An 18,875-nucleotide genomic window follows, 5' to 3' on the forward strand; every position below is an offset into this window, starting at 1 on the left:
ATTTTATAGGCAAAAAAGAGTGATTAATAGGAACTTCTGGCCACCTTCAGCACACTTTCAATAAATGGAAACTATGCCCTCCATGGCCACACTACAACTGACTGGCAAGCTGTCCTTATTTCTCATCCTAACACATGCTCCCCAGTGTTGCCTTGATTTTGTGGGTCCAAGGGCTATGATGGAAAAAAAAAAATTAAACCACAGCAATAAGCACATTGTATCCTGTCAGTTCTAAACAATTGATCCCGACACTTACAAAATATTGTCATGTCTTTCTTCTTCCCCATCACTCCATTAAATGTGTACTTATCTCTCTCCTGCCATATAACAGGTTTCTTTGAGGGTAATGCCTTAGTCACTATCAAATTTTCCATAATTTTTACTATAATGCATTGCATAGTTTATATCTTTTAGATCTTTGATAAGCACATAAATCATTCATGTTTGGTTTTCAATGGATAAAATGTAGGATGAGACTCAGATTTTAATTTCATATATTCTATTTTATAAAGTATCATTGTGCACAAAAGCACAGCTGAGAACGCTAAGCTTTAACTCTGATAATCATGTAGGCCACTTTCAGTTGACTTTTTCAATCTATTTCTCCCTGCTCCAGTATTCTCCAGCACTTCACACACCTTGCACTACAAGTACTTCAGCTCTGACCAACAGTTTTTCTCGGTAGATGCAATGTAGTATTTGACTCCAGCTTGATACACAGCACAGAACTCAAATTGAAGAAACCTCTTTTGCTCTTTCTTCTCCCCATCTACAATGGACCATACCCATCGGTCCACTCTTTCAAAAAAAAAAAAAAAAAAAGGAAAAAAAAGAAAAAGTGTTAAGAAATATGGAGTCAAAAGAGGTTTGGACATGTGATTGTGAATAAGACAGACAAGGTTAGTATAAATGAGAAGATTCAAATGAGTTATCAGAGGGAGGAGGATGCTGAGGCATATAACACACACCAGATTACATCATGAATAGCCTAGAAGTTTAGGGAGGGTGAAAGCAGGGTGAGTTAATAAAAGCAGGTGGACAGAAGGGAGGTTTGGATGGATTATGAAAACCATGCTGCTGTCGACACTGGACATTTGGAATAGGCATGATTTTATATACCCAACATAGGATAGATGTAAGCACCAATAAATCACCCAAGAGCACTTGTGAAAATATTTTTCAGAAGTACCAGATGTATTCTTACAAGAACTGAGGAAAATGACTTGGGGGATAATTATAGATGCAGGGAACTACAAGAATAAAACCTGAATTCAAGATTTTTTGAGATACAACATCTTCTAAAACGCAAACAGAAAACCTACTAAAATGTTTTAGCTTTTCTGATAATTACTACTTTCATTATTTTTTTAGTTTCTTTTTAATTAAGTCACTGCAACTTGTTACACTCAAAAACAGAACTAATAGTTTAAGAATGGAATTTTGCATTGGTCATATCCAACTTTTTCCAAGACCCAGTTAAAAAAAAAATAAAAAAAGACATGGCAAGAGAAAGGGCTATTGATTCAAATCCTGACTTTCATCTGCCTTCTATTGTCCTATAATGTTCTTTTCAAACAGCTTAAGAACCATGAAAAGATGTCAATGCACCTTGTGTCCAGGAAACAATAAAAATACCCACCTGTGTTCGAGCTATACAAACTCATTACATATGGCCCTCCACGAGTGCATACTGGATGGCACTGCAGAAGAGCAAACTGCAATTCAGTCTTTGGTTTTCTGCAAGTGCACAGGGTGATCTCTGGTTTGATATGGTGATCAAGTGCCTGCATTTGCCTCTACTTCTCATTAAAATAAGTGAGAATAAAAACAGAATTAAACCCATAAAGCCTAATAGGAAATAGAATGGGAGAAGGGCCATCATTCAACATTAGATGTCAAAGCATTTCTGGGAGATGAAAAGTGGATGAGAACCATACAACTGAACAAATAAGACTGAGAAATCTGCAGCCCAAAATTAACATAGGAAAGGATGGTAGGGAAAGAGGGAGTTAATTTTCTAGGCAGAACCCCCAAAACTTCTGGAATAAAATTAAAAAGAATAGAGTGTAGGATTATGAAAATGAGCCAAAACTGGTAGAGAGAAATAGTAAGTCTGACCGAAATTCTGATTCTAGAACAAGAAGCCAATCACTTCCCACTCTTCTCTCTCCCACATTTCTATCTGGATATAACAACAGTACAAGAAACCTCCTATGGCTTCAAGGCCAAAGAAAACAAAGCAAATGATAATTACCATAACAAAAACAATGACCCCTACATTAAGAAATGTAATGAGTTGAGGGGGGAGAATTAGGACTACTAGCTGGGTGCTTGCACCATGGAATAGATTTCTTCCCATTTTAGTAATCCCTTATCAAAAGCCTGGCTCCTCAGTGATTTAAGTACAGATCTGGCCAGGTCAGCCTTCTGACTGAAGGAAAAATCTTGTAAGGAAAACATGCATGCAAATATAGCAGTGGAGAAGATCCAACCCACTCCCTGGAAAAGCCAACTCAGTATTTCCTGTTTTAAAAATGCACAAATAACTTATAATCACTCACGCATATAAAGAAAATTAGCAGCATTAAAATGGCAAAATAAACAAAACAATCCCAGTGGAAACAGAAATAACTCATTGAAGAGAAGAAACTTGAAAAAACCTAATTAGTATTCTCAGAGATTTGAAAGATTATACCAAAAAAACAAAAACAAAACACAATAACACAGTAAAATAAAATCAAAGAACTCTACATAAGTATAGAGCAAAAAGGACAAAGAGACAGAGAATATGTGATAAAATATAAAAGGCATAAGAGGATAATCACTGATACCAGACATCCAACAAATATGAGCTCTAGAAGGAGAAAACAGAAAAGGGAAGAAATAAACAAAATAAAACACAGGAAAATTTTGCACAACATGAATCTATTTAAAGGGTACCCTGCTTACATACAAGAATGAGTGAAAAAAAATACCTACTATAAACATAACATTAGGAAATCTGAGAACATAAAAAGAAAGAAAAAAAAAAAAAAACAACACAAAAAAGCAGCCATCTCAAATTTTGCTAGTTGCTATGGCAGAGGACTGACAGATGTACACTTAGGTGCCCAGATCTGAGAATGACTCACTTCCCTGCTGCTCAATTAATTGGCCAAAGCTAGTCCCTTGGCTTCACCAGCCACAAGGGGTACAAAGTTCAATAATTCCGTGTGCAAAGAAGGCAGAGAGGAGGAAAAATTATTTGTGAACAGCACCAATGTCCACAACAACTGCTTCTACATACCTTTATGAATAGTTTGTATATGAAATTATTCTAGTACAATGAGGGTGAAAACTGAGATGTGTAGAAACATATTAATTTTATATGAAGGTCAAAAGATAAGAAAAGTTGAATAGGAGGTATTTTTATATTTTTTATTGTGGTAAGATATACATAACAAAATTTACCATTTTAAGAATTTTTAAGTATATACAGCTCAGTGGTATTAAGTATATTCACACTGTCGCATAGACATCATCATCATTCATCTCCAGAACTTTTTCATCTTCCCCCACTAAAACTCTATACCATTAAATAACAACTCCTATTGCCCCCACTCCCCAGCTCCTGGCAACCACCATTCTACTTTCTGTCTCTAGGATTTCATTACTAGAGGTACCTCATATAAGTAGAACCATAGAACATTTGTCCTTTGTCTCTGGCTTATTTCACTTAGCCTAATGTCTTCCAGGGTCTCCCCTTGAAGTGCAATCTTTTTTTAAGGCTGAAAAATATTCCATAAAAATATGCAATGCTTCATTAATTTGCATGTCATCCTTGAGCAGGGGCCATGCTAATCTTTGTACCATTCCAAATTTAGCATATGTGCTGCTGAAGCAAGTACTAAAGATTTAACCAACTAGAAAACTAAAATATTAACCAAGAGTTGAGTAGAGGAAGGGAAGTTGGGGTCCTATAAGTGAGCTAAATCTTCATCTTTAATAGACAGGAAATGATAATGCCTATGTTTCAGAAATCAAGAAAAAGTCATACCAACACCTTGCTTACAGCTATGGATGTAACCTCCACAAGAAGCAAAATTTTTAAAACTAACAAGAATAAGGACTAGGTAATTGGAGAGGTAGAGCGAGGGGGAGGTGTTATTTTAAGCATTACTGCATTACTGTTGTTGGTGGTTGTTGTTTTTAAATTTTTACATATAATAGTCTAATAATAAAAAGTATCTCCAACAACAGTACTACTTAATTACCAGAACTGTAACTGAGAACTCCTGACATTTAATAGCATCTATTTTTCAATGCAATAGGTTACCTCTCCCATGACACTTTCTTGAAGACCCTATTGCCAGGGACACCATTAAATCACATGGAAAAGGACATGGAAAGGCGTAGCAATGGCCTAACTCCAAAGGCCTTCTTTTCTCCTTATTTCCATGTTTGACTTCTTATATTACTGATATTATTCTATTTTACATAATATTTTATTACTATAATTACCACTTTTACTACTACTTTCCTTTTTTTGACAAGGTCTATCTGCTTCTTTTGGCACTGGTTTTGCTACTTGACTAGAATGTGTATGAGTTCCTTGAAAGCATACTAGCTTACTTCCCCTACACATCTCAGGAATTTTCTCAAAGACCCCTTCCTGTTCAGCACAATTTCTACATAAGCATCTGAACTTTCCTGAGAGTTCCAGGCAAAGGCATCAGCAGCCAGGAACTTCTGTAGTGGCCCCAACTTCCACTATAGCGATGGGAGGAATGCTTTCCCTCTCTTGCTCTTTGATTTTCCTTAACCACCCAAAGCCAGTCCAACCTACTTCTCATTTCTCTTCCTGATTAATCTGAAAGCCTGAGCTCTGTTAGCAACATTGGCTTGGCCAGAAGTTTACAGTGGAGCTCTTAAATGCACAAGAATGAGGCACCTCCGGTGTGGCTGCACCCGAGGTGGCTGAGATGAAAGCATTATCACTCCAAATTGCAGCTGATGGAGGAAGATGTAGTTACAGGTCCTCAAATCAAGTAAGAAATCATTTAAATTAAGTAGTTTTTTTTTAAAGATTTTATTTACTTATTTGAGAGAAAGAGAGCACAAGCAGGGGTTGGGGCATGGGGAGAGGGACAAGGAGACTCCCTGCTGAGCGGGGAGCCCAATGTGAGACTCAATCCCAGGACCTTGGGATCAGGACCTGAGTGGAAGGCAGATACTTAACCGACTGAGCCACCCAGGCACCCTTAAACTAAGTTTTGTATTCAGTTTTACAGAGAAAATGGTGATGTTTCAAATAAAAAAAAGAATCCTTCTGATCTGAAAATTGGGTCTTCTCAATTGTAAATATTTTCTATCTTCTTTAAGTTTTGTACTTTGGTATTCTTCTGATGTCAGTTATTATTCCTTAATAACTTTTGCAGATGCAAAAACTTGATTTGGAAAAATGATGAAGGGTGGCCATAGAATCTTCTATATGCTGCATTTGTCAAACATTTCAGTATTATTTCCAGCTCAAAGTTCCATACATTAGGAAAGAAAGTTAGAAACCTATAAAACAGAATCAGCTATGATCACGTGGTGACTGAAAGTCATATTAATCAAGGAATTCTTAAGGATGCAGAGATGTGCAACCCAGAAAAAAAGGGGTAAGAAGATAACATGGAAAATGAGGAGCTAGAAGCTTTTTGTGCATCCACTATGCAGAGTGCCTAAGAGCTTGAGCTCTGCGATCCAACAGACTTGGGTGCAAATTCTAACTCTCCATTTATTAGTAGTGTGACTCTCAGCAAGGTCACTTTAGCACTCTAGGCCTTGATTCCGTTTTCTGTAAAATGGGAGCAAATATTGGGGCACCTGGGTGGCTCAGTTGTTAAGCGTCTGCCTTTGGCTCAGGTCATGATCCCAGGGTCCTGGGATCGAGCTCCGCATCGGGCTCCCTGCTCAGCGGGAGTCTGCTTCTCCCTCTCCCACTCCCCCTACTTGTGTTCCTGCTCTCACTTGTTCACTCTCTGTCAAATAAATAAATAAAATCTTAAAGAAAATGGGATCAAATATTAATGCCTATAATATAAAATGTTTGTGATAACAAATGAACATAAACATATGCAATTTTATTACATGCCTAGTATATAGGAAAAATTCTGTGAGCCATCATCATCATCATAATTATCATTATTATTGTTTTTATCACACATTATTCTTATTATTCCAAATGGGAAAGCAAATACTAATGGAAAAATGTCCTAGATAAATAAAAGGGTGACTTTCTTAACAAATGAAACAACTAATCATGGGATGGAAAGTTCAATGAAATAATGAGCTTCCAAGGGCCCTCTCACAGGAATTCTGTAATTAAAAGGAGCTCCTGCATCAGAAGGAGGTTATACCTGACGATCATTAAGGTCCCACTTACTTTTCAAATATAATGTAATGATTAAGTTCATGCAGCTCATTAGTGTCAGCAAGTTGTGGGTGTTGTGTGGTCCCAAACTGTCCTTCCTTCCAGTTAATAAGGGGAGAGGCTGACTAGGGAGTTTCCAGTTACTATTTCCACACAGTGCTGCCAAGTAAAGTTGTTTCTTATACCCCACAAGCTGGCAGGCCTCACTCTCCTCCTGTTTTCATCATGAAAGCCTTAGGAAGCAGAGACGCCTGTTCTTCCCATCCACTCCCCCAAGAAAATGACAAAATGACATTCTTTCCCACTCTCTGTGAAATGATTTCTGTTAACAGCTCTGGAAAGAGGCTGCAAAGATGTGAGTGAAATGATGGCAGGATTTGTTGACAAGAAGGCAAAATGAGGGAATTCAGAAAAAATCACCCACATTAGAGACTGCGGGGCCTGTGGATTCCATCTGCTACTCTCTCCCCTGGCCTGGGGTAGTCTCAGAATCATCTCAGGAGATCGTCACTCTTCTTTTAAATGACTCAATCAATGGGGCTTCTAATAAAGTCTAATGGATCTCACTATTAGCAGATTTTTTCTTTATATTCAGTCTAAAATTTCCCTTTGATTAATTTAATCTATTTCTCTTCATTAGATGATGGCAGTAATTTCGAAACAAAGGAAAGCATGCAAATTTGAAAAGAGTCACTGTGGAAATTTCTGCTTAAAATGTCTTATTTTTACAGGAACACAGGGCATAATGAGTGTTCAAACAACCTCTAGAGAAGTGAGGTTTCCCAAACAGGAAGGATACTTGGAGCTCACCTTGCCCTGATGTACATGTTTCTACTCTTGAAACTGTGATTACAGGGATACAAAGAAAGGTTACCTGCCCACCCATTATCAGGCCAACGTGCCAGATGTTAACTGCAGAAATTCACTCTAGACCTTTCTAGATACTTTTTTTTTTTACTAGAGTATCTTTGAAAGTTGTTACATAAACTAATAAGAGGATGAATGAAAAAGAAAATACCACTCTGAGGGCAACAATAACTGTACTGGGAGATAAACACAGGCTTTGGGGACAGTGACTCGTAGTTCCTGGCTGTGCCACTAGCACTGCCTTAGACAATTTACCCATCTTTTGAAGCCTCAATTTTTGTCCTATAAAATGGTCACAATAACCCATACTTCACAGAAGAGTTGCAAGGCAATTTTTGAGAAGACCTTAGCATAATATAAAGGCAGAAATCTAACACTCAATAAAGATTATAAATAATCATTCCCTTTTTGGTATAAATAAGGTTATTATAGATATAAGTATGAGATTTGGGAAAAAGTTATTGAAAATGTTTCCTGATGACTGAAAGCAGGTGATAACACACAAATGTAATTAATTGTGAATTTGCATGAAACTAAGGGAAGGGAGCTCATTTAAGAGCAAAATGATTGGGGGGTGTCGCCAGAAAATCTCAATCTTGGTATTCAATGGTGGGAGAATAAATAAGATGGCAATTCAGGCAAGGGAACACATGGTATGTTAAGCTGAGCATGGAGTATTCAAGGAACAATAAGCAAACAATCTGATTTAAACAAAGATGAATACTGGAGAATGAGTGGACAGAAAGATGGAAGGAATAGGTGGGGAAAGGCCAGAATAGGGAGAATATGAGAAGCCAGGCAGCTATCATTGCAAGCTGAGTGACCCCTTTTGAAAATGCTCCTATCCTTTGTAAAGAAGACACTGGTGTGTGTTCCCAAATGTCACAAGTATTACCCTGTGTCACAGGCTTAAACAGCAGTATGTATACTATAAAAGCTCTATACTTGAATCAGGAAATCGGAGTTAAGATCTTTGCTCAGCCAGAAAAACCTGGGCAAATGACTTAACTTAAACAAATCACCTAATCTCTTTTTGCCCCAATGTTTTCATATGTGAAATGGGCACAATGCTAGTGCACAGCCCATAAGGACATCATGATGATTAGATGAGGCTGGTGTATGTAAAGTGTTTTTGCCTAGTTCTGGGCACAAAGGAAGCACTCAGTATTGGTTTAAAAATAATACAAACAAACAAAAACCCTAGTTCAATAGATTGAACCATTTAAATGGGATCATCTCTCATAAAACTCCATGAGTAGCCCATAAAACAAGGCTTGTGAAATCCTCTAACACAGTGACTGTGTTGCTTGTAGCAGGAATGTGGAGACAAAATGATGGTGGGGCCAACTTTGCAGCTCTGCCCTGTGAATTTCGGGATACTCCGTCTCCCTACACCAAGCAAGTGCTTGGCATGTTTCATTAGAATCTGGAGTTCAAAAAAATAATGAAGAACAGAGTACCAGAAACACAGCATTCTGTACATGTTGCACAGTACTACTCAATGGTCATTGAGTTTTTATTAAATGCTATTTAAACAAAAAGAGCTGTAACTGCCTTTTTTCCTACCACCTTTCTGGTGCTTGTACTTTCTGATAATAATCAAGCTACTCTGTTGCAGATCTAGACAGAGCTCACCTTTCCCATCACATTTTCCTTCCTCCCCATTCACCAAACATTCTTAATCCATAAAGATGATTGGTTGGGCTTGTTAATTCACCACACAAGTGTTTTGCTGAAGATAAGATCCCAAGATCTGTTGTAAAACAAAGAGTATCCTTATGTTTTAGGTAATAAAATCATTGATCACCAATAGAGAGCAAACCACGTTTATCTGAAGACCCTCGCTCTCAAAGGATTTACTCATAGCAATAATACTTACCTATAGGAAACTAGCCGCTTCTCTGTTTTGCCAACTCTGGCCAGTAATGTCCCATACAAATGAATTTAGAGATTTTCTCAGCTTGTGTTCATATGCTACAAAAGGGAAATGGTCCAAATTGCACCTACTTGGGCCTGAATTATCGACTTCAGCTTTGAAGTGCAAATGAGCTGAATGAAAACATACTTAGGCTGCAACACAGAAACTATGCCTACTAGCTGATTGATGGTGCATTAACTCTCCTGTAAGGAAAGCCTTGTATTGCTATGGATTTGTAGTGCCCTGGTCCAATTATCCCACAGATGAAGGCAAATGCCACCCACCATATGAACCAGTCAATAGTGGTCATTTCTTAAAATTCTTTACTTTCTCTTTTTTTTTCTAGTAATTTGAATTGCTGGATCACCCATAAAATAGTTCTTTTGTGGTTTATTGGCCCTGCTGCTTCTAAAGCTAGACTTATGGACTCGAGCTAAGAAAACAAACTGCTATAAACAACTTCTCAGTAGGTTAAAATCATCAGTATTTATTGTGAATGCAAACTCCTTTGGAAACTTCTAATCACCATAATCCGTCTGTATAAAAATAATCCTTGACTAAATGAATATGTCTGGAAGGAAAAATGAACAGGGCATTTATATGACCACACAAAAGGCCACGTGCAAATTATTAAAGGGTTTTCAATATTTTGCAGCTTCAAAAAAAAAAAAAAAAAAACAAATGAACCTTTTATAGAGCCTGACCATATTGCCCTGTGAATGAATGAATATTGACTTTAGAAAATAATGTTAGGTATTTTGGTAACTCCTGCATTAAATCATAGATACTTAAATGAATAAATATAGTCTTTGTTCATCACTTCCCATCTGTACCAATTTAAATCATGTATCAGGCATAGCTGAGAGGTTCTGCACCAAGATTTCTCCAGGGAATCTCTTGGTTGTGTTGGCATATTAGAATTTGCTTCTAAGGAGGGTCCCCTTCTTTGTTGAAAAGAGTAACAAATAGGTAATGCTTAATATCTGCTTATGTTCAGGTACCATAAACATTTCTTTCGTAAGATGATGATTTTTAACAACTCATTCATTCACCTTTATTATTTGTCCAAGAGAACTTTCTTTTCATATTCTAGAATACTACTTAGACCTTTTAAGAAGGTGAGAAAGAAACCAGGTTGAAAAGGGAACAAATAAGGATAAATCCATTTTCCTTTTTACAGACTCCTATGTTAGGAAAGTATTTTAAGCTTCACATGAAAATTCTACTACTAAAGTAGTAATTTTTTTTTTTTTTTTTTACATAGAGGTTCTTTTTCCAGAAATGACAATGGCCCCAGGAGTGTTTGGGAATAGGTTCTAACATTGTGTTCCCCACTAATGAGACAAGGAGAAGTATGGAAGTAATGAAATGTGGAGACAATCTTCCAAATTTATTGTACTCACCCAGTACCTTTCACCAGTTCTCTCACAGCATTTTCAAGCATACATGTGAGAGAAGAGCAGGATTCACTGAATTGAAATTCCTATTGCTCATAAAAAAAGGGGACAGAACAAAGGAGTCTTGCTAGCCAACAAATGAACTAATCAGACTCCAAATAATTAGCAGGTATCAGTTCAGTGGTGCTGAAGTTTGAATTCCTTCATAAAGGGGTAAAATTATCATGCGATGGGAACCAAATGAGAAAGAAGCAAAGAAGATGAACCCATTTGACTATAAAATTGTACCTGAGCCATTTCCCCAGATTAGATAGACCTAAAGTCCCACTTTTTGCAGCTTCAAAATGGTTTCAGAAAAGTTTTTATTATTATCATTGTTCAATTTCATGCGTCTCTGCACTTGAACTTCCAGCCAGGAGCAGGAGTCGAACTGCCAGAAATGCTGTGAGGAAACTGTGTTTTTCATGGCTTTTCCAGCCAACATTTTCAGGCCCCGGAGATTTGAAGACACATCCAAACTTTTGAGTGCTAATATGATTTGAACCTCTGAATCTTCTGAGACTTTTTTTTTTCTTTCTCAATCAGAACCCAATTATGAGCTAAGGAAGCAGAAGAACGGAATACAATTTCAGGAGTTATTTTCTGTACTGTATGCAATATCTGCAGGCCTCCAGATTTCTGGTATGTTCCTTCTCTACTCTGAACATTAAGTATAATATCTATAAAACTAATTATGATGCATATTATCAAAAGTGACCAATGTTTCTTGTGAATAGCCTCTTTGTGAAATTTCAATCTCTATTTGAATGAGTATTCAGCTTAACAAGAAAATGTATATGCTTAATGATCACCATAGAACATCTGTGTTCTATACAGAATATATTAAATTATCATTTAATTTATCTGGCATTATAAAGGGACGGGTATTTTCCAGATAACCAGAGCCTAGTTTCACAAGTCAAAACTAAGCTTATTTCAATATAGTGTGATAGAGATCTTTCTAAGCTGGCTGATCACAGAAAATGCTAAACATCATTTAACCATTTCTTGATAAATCACCACTATGATTATTTCTGTGCTATCTGGAAATATACACTTTATCTTTAGTATGACTTTTTTGCATAACACTTTATTGCTCTTAACTATAATTTCTTGCAAATGCCAGTCTGCCTGATTCAAACAAAACCTCTGTCCCTTCCCCAATTTGAAACTCAAAATATGTTCTGCTATGAATAAGCAGATAATCAAGTGCAGTATGTTAAATTAAAATTGTTAGGTGTTGAAAGAAGAGCCCAAGTACTTGCCTTTTATGGTGCGGTTATTATGACAATTAATTTCTGTTGTCAGAGAATTTTTTTAGTTCTAGATATGGGTTTATATTCACATGGGACAGGATTACTGTAATCTCTGCACACGATTCATCAGTTTTGGGCATCTTATTTAGGAGGTTGGTGATATAAAAGACATATGCCTACACTTTAGAAAAAAGAATTGAACTCATGTTCACAAAGACAAAGAAGACAACTCTCTGCAGAATGTAAATGGAGGGATGCTGGCATGATTACACCTGTCCTGAATATCTTGTATATCTTTTGGTCATGAGGCTATTTTCAAAATAACCTCAGTTTGTTAGGTATTACATTAGGTCTTCTCCATATAGAAGGACGTACTGTCTTCAAATGATTAAAATCATCATAAAAAGACTGCAGTTTCTAAAGACAGCCTGAGTTCAAGTGCTGACTCAAACATTTTCTAGTTTTTAATCACATGCAAGCAATTTAATACCCATCAATAGGATTGTTTGGGATGAAAATATTTAATTTGTACACTTATATCAATAAGCCCAATATGCACTTTGCCCTTACACCAGGCAGTGTTCTAAGTCCTTTATATATTAAGAATTTGAATCCTATAATGTCCCTGTAGAGTGGGTACTACTGACACCTACATTTTACACTTAGGGGAACTGAGGCACAGAAGTTAACTAACTTGTCTAAAGCCATATGGTTAGGAAGTAGAGATTTGAATCTGAATCTCAAGATTTAGTCTAGATTTGAACTCAAGTAGCATAATTCTGGAACCTATACTTAACCATCTATCTACACTATAATTAGGAGAATGTTGAGCAATTTTTTTTTTTTTGTAATTGATTAATGTTATATTACCTGGGGAGGAAAAGAAGGTCTGTTCTATCATGTTACTTTCACCTCTCTTGTGACTTGCTGGAAGTTTGTGTCCTGCTGGTCAGCTGTTTCCTTGAAGAGCCTAAGACTCTAGCCAAAGGGGATTGAACACCATCTGATAAAGGTTCCAGGCCTGCCCTTGGATAACATGTTGTGAGGAGCAGGAGACAGAAAAGTTGAAAGTGGAAAAAAAAATGGCTAAAAGAAAAAGAAATAGTAGATTTATGGTCTGAAGACAGTGTGTGAAGGGGAGGCAGGGGCACTCTGGAGCAGTCCTCAGACAGAAAGGTGAAGTAAACAGACTGGATGGGCATGGGGGGAAGAAGAGGGAGTGCAGGATTTCCTTGGAATTTAAGGTTCCCCATTAGTCACTGTTGTCTTACTATTATCTTGAGTCGTTGTAGATTGACCTTTACAACCCTTCTCTCTTCCCCACCTATGTCATGGTACAAAAAATGATCAATAAACTTGATGCTTCATGGACACCTAATTCTTCCTTTCAGTGATATCTCTTCATATAAATGATGTCTGGTTTGTGTTTTGAAAAAAAGGGGGGGCTAATTTAATTAATTAATGATTGCACTATATATTTACATTGAATTTAAATTTTGCTTTTGAGGAAAAAGGCATGGCATAATGTAGAACTTAAACATCTTATGTTGAGCTTAGGCATACACACACACACATCCTACTTACAATATGCAATTATTATAAGTCAAAATAAAAATGTAAACAGTATGTTTTTCAAAATATAAATAATACTGCAGAATTGGTATTAAAACAGCAGGATTCTTTCATGATCTGGACAATACACTGTATGTGGAGAGTGATTCCATGTGAGTTTTTAAGGAAGCTTATCACTATCTGAAACTAACATCCAGAATTTCACCTAACTTCATGGACATAAATCATGCTGTTGTCACTCTAGGGAATAAAAATTGCATTTTGTAAATGCAGTGAAACATGCTCCTTCCTTCTTCATCACCATCTTGATCAAATAACTGTGAAGAACATGACAGTATAATCATGGTCACATGATTGAGCGATCAGGAAACAAGACTTACATGTATTTTCAGTTCTTCACCTTACTTTTGTCCTCAAATTTTATTTATTTGATAATAGGTTTTCAATTTACAGTGCAACTTCAGGTAGTTGAAAATGGGTGAACATAAAAATAAGAGGCCCACAACAGAAGAATCTGTATGTCTAATTTCTGGAATAGCTTGTATCTTAAAGAAATGCAAAAGTTGGTTCCTCTCATTTGAAACATATTTTTAAGTATTCTCTAAATATCAAAATCACAGGAAAAGGGTCAGGGAAGTGGTTGTTAAAAAGGGATTAGTCATATGAGAGCTCAAATTTTATTTATGGAAAACCTCTCTTCAATTTTTGACATGTGGTGTAGAGCTTCCTTTATCTGATACATTTTAAATGATTCATCGTATGTAGGGCATCCATTTTGATTTTGTGGCCCTTATAACAAATGTAAAAAATGAAAAATAGAGCAGTTCATTCGGAAACTACACTGGGTAGAAAGTAGAGGCCACTGGGTTCTAGACTTCAGTTTACTCAAATGAGGCTGATAAGCCTGCTCTCTGACTATGATTGCCATTGTGAGCATGGGCTCAACATCCATGGATCCATTCTATAATACACTAGGCGAGACAAAAATATTAATCTCTAGTTGTTGTTGTCCTTAATTCCTAGAAACCAGCACAGTTACTGGCATACATAAATTGCCAATAAGCATGTGTTTAACTGAAGGAAATGAAACTATGTAAACAACAAAAATTCAAATAATTTAGAAAGCAGCACATTGACTTAAACTACCTGGATGAAATGACAGTTTAAATTGTGAAGTGTAATCATCAGGATGTTTTTAAAGAAATGCAGAATTTCTGAAACATTCAATAATAGATTTAACATAGTATTATCATGTATTGATTCCAGGGAAACCATCTTAAGAATAAATAATATTTCACAATTAATAAATCAAACCAATACAATGAAAATTGGTGTCTAAAACATTTGGAAATGATTCTCTGAAGTTTTTCAGATATTCTTTTCAGAACTTAATTAGACTATGAATATACTGAGCAAGTCCTTTTTGTATCACATGCTTTAGGTAAATCTCTGATTCAGAATATCACTACATTAATTCCAAAATACTGAAGGTATCAGAGAAGGAGATATTTAGCCGACTTCACAGAGTTCTGCTTGTTTGGTATTTCCATCAGAATTGTGGTGCCTTACAGCAAGGAGAAGATCCTAGAGATCAGTGGATGAAGTCACTTTGTGGATGACGTGGGAAAGGATAAAAGCCAACACTGTTCCTGACCTCCTGTTCTTTTCCTGTGTTCTCACCAAGGGTTTCCTCCAACCTTTGTAGGAACATTCTGCCTCTCATTTGAGTCTCTAGAGACTCAAAATCTACAATCCACCTGTGGACCAAACCAGATCAGCAGACAGCTGTGAAATGGCTATTTACCACATTGACCCCATGCAGAATGGCTTAAATGAAATAAACAGTAGGACTAATAGACCCATGGATATTGGTTGAGTCTGTGTCCACAATAGCTATAGAAGTATGAGTTTGTCAATGAAAACCGAGAGTTAATATAAAATTACCTCCCTATGAAATATATGACTGCACTTAGTGGAAGACTTTTATGTGTCTTGATTATTTACTGTATTTTAAAGTGTTTAGGCTTTTTTTTTTTTTTTTTTAATGTATTTTACTATACTTCGTTTGATCTGGCAGCCTGGGCAACCTCAGGGTTGGTGTATATTGGCTCCAACTGAACATGTACGGGAGACTTGGGAGCAGAGTCTGTGAAGCAAGTGAAAGAGAGTCCAAAGCTGTACTTCTGGTGTAGAAGTGTGTAAACAGCTGTGAGGGTGAACTACTGCAGGAAATACAGGCAATAGGGTTGACTTTGGTTATTCCAAGTGCTCTCAAAGCAAGAAAAGCACACTACAATAAGCATATTTTAGAAGGCCTGACGTCTTCTGTCAAAACTAAACTACTCATTCCAGAAAGGACTGATTTTTGAAGAACCTAAGATCATGAATAGTCTATCAGAAATATTATTTACTTGGTCAAAAATACAGAACATAATTGAATGTCTTTCTGACCTTGAAATCTGATAATCCTTATATCCCTCTGAAATAGAGTTTGGTAAAAAGAATTGCAAACCACTGCTTGGAAAACTAAAAAGCTAACAATATTGTAACTATTCTGCTCCTAAATAAGCTTGTCTAATGTTATATTTATGGCTGAATTCATAACTGAACCTTATACAATGCAATTGCCTAACTTCAAAGTTCAGATGTTACTTTGTAATGGCAGAATTAATTTCTTTGATTGCTAATCCATCACGCCTAAGTGTGATGCATGCGGTATCAAACATGGGTATTTCTGCTATCATTAATTGTGGCATATTGTCACAACCGATAAGGAAATGCAGTAAGAGAAAAAGAAGAGAGGCCCTGGTATTGGCAGTTTAGTCTTGTTTTCCCATAAACCATGGCAGGTACAGCCAGACCCCTCAAAATAAAGGGAGGGGGGCCCTTGTGATTCTCACAAGGAGAAAAGACAGGCATCCAGAAGCATCAATCACTGGGCTAGCCTTGCTCTCCCATTTGCAAAGCTGTTGTTTATTGTGAGATAATGATTGATAGGGTCTAAACAAATGCTGGGAGAAATCACCAAAGGTGCAGGCGCTTAGGTGTGACATTTTGCCACAGGAAATCTGCAGGGAACAGGCCAGCTGGCAATGAGGACATTCTGAGGAAATTAACACAGATGCATTTAAAAGAAGAGCAAATAATGAACTGTGGGTTAAATGACAGCAAGGTAAAATGGCAATTATGGATACCAGGTAAACTATGTGCCAGAGAGGAAAGAAAATGGGAAGACATAGGGCAATAAAAAACTAGTTAGGTGGATTTCATTAAGAAAAGGGCATTTTTTTAAAGCAGCCACTCTTAATAAAAACAGAACATTCAGTTAGGAGGGTAGAAGATCCAAGAGATAAAGCACAGGTCAAAGAAGTAGTCTTGGAAATTTTTGTTATGAACACAGGCACAATTGGGCCAGAAAAGAGCGTGAATTATTGATATACATGTTTTTCTATATTAAAATTCAATGACGGGAGGATGAAGAAAGACAGCAAGGCTTGTTTGCCAGCATCAGAACCATGGGCTCTTCTTAATGCAATCCTAGCATCCAGGTACTGAGAAATGTCTGTATACTGAGGAAGCACAGACAAACATCCATACAGTTGACTTCATTTTCCCCTTTATCATGAGAGATAAGCACTGTGCAGACCAAACCTTACACAAGGTCTGCCCTAACACTGATTAAAGAAGACCCTTCTCCATTGCAAATCCTGTTTTGTTGTTGTTGTTTCAAATACCAACTCTTCAGTTTAGCCATCAATGACTTTCATCAATAGCTACAATTAGCTCAGTTCTTCTCGCCAGTCTATTTTCATTTCTCCCTTAAACATGCCATCATTCTTAAGGATCTATTCTCCCTGCTGTCTTTTGCACCTGGCTTCTCTTTGTCACTTATTCCTGGTCTCCTTCTTTATTGGACTTTGGTCCATGCCTCTCTCAAAAGGTGATGCCAGGTTTCTTTAACCTCTCCTATTCTTGGCTTTATCTTTTTTAAATGAGAAAGTATGGAACCTACACAGAGAGTTATGAACATTGAATGAGTTAAGTTGTATAAAGCCTGATGCATGGTTTCTGGCTCAAAAAATACACTTGTTTTTGTTATATATTTTTTAAGATGTTGTGGTTAGGCATAGTAATGAGGCTATCAGTCCATTATACTGACACACAATTAATGGTTTTTATGTAATAAAAGGGATAGAAGTCAATTATATTTTATTTCAAATCTCTTTTCTAGCACTACTGTTGCTAGACTTAATTTGTTGTTGGCCCTGATATGTCTATAACAGCACATGGATCTCATGTCTACACTTGCTTATCTGTTCCTTCAGCATGTAAGGTCTCAATTTGTGTTGTGTTGGTGGGTGTTTGATGGGCTATCTTGAGAACTTTCTTTCCTTCTCTTTTTTTTGATATTTCTTAATTTTTCTAACTTTATGGAAGAGGAGAGCTTTCCTCACTTAGCAAGAGCCATGGGACAGAAGCCAGCTTCTTCTCTGAATCTGACATTGAAGCTCACCCATCAAGTGGTAGTGAGAACAATCAAATGGGCTTTAGGAGGGATGGTGCCTAGTCAAACCTAATAGAAATTTCCTGAAAGTAACAGAGGTAGTATTCCTGCTCAATAAATTGCACTTCTGATACCAGTCCCTCTTGCTTTTTCTCTGGTCTTAATTTAGGGGGAAAAAATGCATACAAACTCATACCCTACTGGAAAAGAGTAGAAGGGAAGTCACAATCAGGTAGGCAGGATTCAGAATTTTTTTTTTTTTTTGCATGAATTTCAGCTTCCATTCTGTGTTAACTGGGGAAAAAGTTACTTAACCTTTTTTTTTTTTTTTTTTTTTTTAAGATTTTATTTATTTATTTGACAGAGAGACAGCGAGAGCAGGAACACAAGCAGGGGGAGTGGGAGAGGGAGAAGCAGGCTTCCTGCCGAGCAGGGAGCCCGATGCGGGTCTCGATCCCAGGACCCTGGGATCATGACCTGAGCCGAAGGCAGACGCTTAACGACTGAGCCACCCAGGCACGCCTACTTAACCGTGCTGAATTACAGTATAGTACACGGGAAAGAAGCACAGGAATGAAATCAGTATCTTCCTACTGACAGAACATGTTATTAAGAAATAACATAAAACTTTTTTCCTAGAAGATCTTTGAAAATTAAAAATAAAAGAGAGGAGGAAGGAAGGAAGGAAGGAAGGACTCTCAATCTATTTCTTCTCTCTTCCAAATCCAGCTAAACAACTAAAACAAGTAAAGAAAAGCAAATAGGAAGAGGATATGACAACAACTGCTGGAAGTTTCAACAGATCCCTTTTTCTCAATTTTCTTATATACCCTCCTAGATTCTACCTTCCAGCCTTCCAGTTAGATATGGCTGTGTTCTTGTGTTCTGGCTTATGGAATGTGGGTGAAAGAAATGTGCATCGATT

The 18,875-nt window shown here is 36.9% G+C and overlaps 1 non-coding gene across 1 annotated transcript; it reads right to left on the reverse strand.

The window, feature by feature from the left end:
• Window positions 1–3,783: 3,783 nt before the first annotated feature.
• On the reverse strand, window positions 3,784–3,887 carry LOC116642883. The gene has a single exon (XR_004301414.1). It is a non-coding gene; the product is annotated as a U6 spliceosomal RNA (small nuclear RNA).
• Window positions 3,888–18,875: the final 14,988 nt, after the last annotated feature.

The sequence above is a fragment of the Phoca vitulina genome, unplaced genomic scaffold (assembly GCF_004348235.1).
Source record: "Phoca vitulina isolate PV1807 unplaced genomic scaffold, GSC_HSeal_1.0 scaffold24, whole genome shotgun sequence".
In the NCBI taxonomy this organism is placed as follows: domain Eukaryota; kingdom Metazoa; phylum Chordata; class Mammalia; order Carnivora; family Phocidae; genus Phoca; species Phoca vitulina.